This window comes from Elephantulus edwardii, unplaced genomic scaffold, assembly GCF_000299155.1.
Source record: "Elephantulus edwardii isolate Elephantulus edwardi_28Jun2011 unplaced genomic scaffold, EleEdw1.0 scaffold00078, whole genome shotgun sequence".
Lineage (NCBI taxonomy): Eukaryota > Metazoa > Chordata > Mammalia > Macroscelidea > Macroscelididae > Elephantulus > Elephantulus edwardii.
Window position 1 is genome coordinate 12596140 of NW_006399828.1, and position 3321 is coordinate 12599460.

General features: G+C 38.4%; 1 pseudogene; it reads left to right on the forward strand.

Moving 5' to 3' along the window:
* Positions 1 to 1999, forward strand: part of LOC102846265 — a 3581-nt pseudogene extending 1582 nt beyond the window's left edge.
* The last annotated feature ends 1322 nt before the right edge of the window (positions 2000 to 3321 follow it).

Consider the following 3321-nt stretch of genomic DNA (forward strand, 5'->3'; position numbering starts at 1 on the left):
AAAAAAAAGTGGTTGATTTTGCAAAACATAATGCATGGGAATGACTATATGAAACACATATGAATGAAAAATAATATGAATCATAATGTGTATGAAACTTTGTGAGCAAACCAATATAAAATAATAATAAAAATAAACCATAAATGATGACTGTACACATGAACCTCACCTCATTGATTGCACAGGGATCACTTTGTCCACATCCAAAAAAAAAAGTCAATAGAGAAACTCGGTGTCAGCAGTAAAAACAAGATGAGAGGCTGCCCATAAATCAGATCATCAATTAATTATTTGTACATTCTATTTGAAGTTGAAAAAAGTGAAAAAAGTCCAAAAGAAAAATATGAGCTTGAGTCTTTATCACTTGAATCTTAAAACCATCACAAGAACAGATATAATGCATTTAACATTAATGATCAAAGATTAGATCAGTTTGTGGTATGAGATCTAGGACATAATCCATAAAGAGAGCAAATGACCAAAATGAATGTTAGAAAAGACTCTAAAAACTGAACTAGAAAACAGAGAAGTCATCATAAAGGTAAAGAATGCTGAAGTAAAATAGATAAACAGAAGAATTCAAAGTGTGACTTGAGAAGAAAAACCAAAGTCCTAGAATTATAATATGAAAAGTGAAGGCTATGTCCAGCATTTCTCAAGCTGAAAGAAATGCAAAGCAAATTCAAGTCTCGAGTGGCACTGCTGAAAGATATTATGGACAAAATAATGAATAAAACAGGAGGGATTGAAATAAGATAGAAAGGTACATAGAATCATTACAAAAATAAAAAAGACTGACAAAGAGATATTTCAGGCAATAGAATATTATAAATAACTAATGATAATTAAGGAAAGAATAGGAGTCTCACTACATTTGCAAAGTAAGTCCCCAGGAATAAATTGGATATCAACTGATATGTTTCAACAAACAGATACAGCCCTGGACATGCTCAATAGCATATACTGAGAATTTTGGAAGACAGCTATCTGGCCAACAGACTGGTGGTTGTTTTTGTTCAATATCTCTGAGATGGAAACAACTCATAGTTAACACTTCAGCAGGGTTTTGGAAGCATTAAACTTCAAGGGACGAAATTACCCATCTTTCTCCCATTGTCTTTGCAATACTTGCTATCTGTCAGAAAGCTGGACAATGACTAGAGATGATAGAAGGAGAATCAATGCCTTTGAGTTGTTGTGCTGGAGTATTGAATATACCATGAAGATACTATGGCACCCCTCAGTGTGGTCTCTGAGACCACTCCCACTTTGTTAGTGATGTGGTCATCTCCTCTGATGGCCAGTTTGTCCTGTTTCCTGGGATAGAATGCTATACCTCTAGGATCTTACAACAGGTACCACCATGCATAGATTTGTAGGGCACACAAAGGATGTGCTGAGTGTGACCTCCTTTGACAACCGACAGATTGTCTCAGGATTCAGAGATAAATCCATCAAACAATGGAATACTCTGGGTGTCTGCATGTACACTGTCCAGGATGAGAGTCACTCGGAGTGGGTGGCTTGTGTCCACTTCTCACTCAACAGCAGCAACCCTGTGGCTGGGACAAGTTAGTCAAGTGTGGAATCTGGCTAACTGCAAACTGAAAACCAACCACAGTGGCCACACAGGCTACCTGAACACTGTGACTGTCTCTCCAGATGGATCCCTCTGTGCTTCTGGAGGGAAGGATGGCCAGGCTGTGCTGTGGGACCTCAGTGAAGGCAAGCATCACTTTAGATGCTGGTGACATCATCAATGCCCTGTGCTTCAGCCCTAACTGCTACTGGCTCTGTGCTGCGACAGGCCCCAGTATCAAGATTTGAGACATGGAGGGCAAGATCACTGTAGATGAACTGAAGCAAGAACTTATCAGGAACAGCAGCAAATCTCAACCCAGTACACCTCTCTGGCCTGGTCTGCTGATGGCCAGACTCTGTTTCCTGGCTACACAACAATCTGGTGCGAGTGTGGCAAGTGACCACTGGCACTCAGTAGAAATTTATGGCACCACTTTGGAAAGAAAAAAGTTTGGCTTTAAAAAAAAGGCCATGGACAGCTAGCAGAACAAACAGGTTCATCCTAGATAGGGTGAAGTCAGGCTGCTCCTTGATGGCAAGGATTCTGAAGCTTTGTCTGACAAATCTTGGGCATGTTGCAAGGAGGGACCATTCCTTGGAGAGGGACATCATGCTTGGGAGGGAGGAGGGATAGTGCAAGAGAGGAAGACCCTTGATGAGATGGATTGATTCAGTGACTGAGGTAAAGGAGGTAGGTGTGCTGGAGACAAAAAGATTGGCACAGGATATAGCAGAATATTTGGCTGTTGTACATAGGGTTGCTAAGAGTTGCAAGCGACTTGACAACACATAACAACAACAATTTCCCATGGAACAGCTGGTAGATTTGTAACTGCATGCTTTTGGTATGACAGCACAGAGATCCAGCTTTGTTTCATTCCAAAATAGATGATCCAAAAGAATGTGGAAATTAATAAACAATATAAATAACACATGCAAGAAAAATCTTGCTGAAGGTTATTTAAAATTGGCTGGAACAAAAAAAAAAAAAAAAATTGGCTGGAACAGTACATCAACAAGGGACTGCCAGAAATTCAAGTTGAGTTCAGACTAGCCTTGGAATTACGGATAAAATAAGGATAAAATAGCACTTGACTAAAGCAGAGAATACTACAAATAAGTTATGTATATTTTAATGACTATGCAAAGGCCCTTACCAGCATGAATCATAACAAATTACATTTAACATTGAGAAGAATTTATTATTAGATGTCATCAAGTTGAGTGACTCTGAATAAATCTGAAAGCTGTCCTATTTTGTCCCATCCTCACTGTTTCTAATATGCTCCAGTCCATTTTAATTGTCACTGTTTCAATCCATTTTGTTGAGAGTCTTTCTGTCTTTTTCTGACCTTCAATCTTTCCTACCATGAATTTCTCCCCCTTCTCTGCCCCCTCAAGGACTTCTTTTTACAAAGTGCCTAAAGTATGTGATATGAAATTTTACCATTCTTGCCTCTTGCCTTCTAGGGACACCCTGGAAGCATTTCCTCCAAAACAGATATGTTTGTCATGTTTGGAAGTCCGTGCAGTATTCAATATTCTTTTTAAACACAAGTCAAAGGGATATGTACTCTCTTTTTTAATTTTTTCTGCCATCTTAGCTCTTTTTTAACTTTATTCTGATTTATTTACAAAGTTTGAGTACATATTTTACACAATAAGTTCCATCTTCATGCCTCAAATTCTATGCACTAAACAAACAATTTTGTTATTGGTTTGATGGTTTTGTTGTTGGTT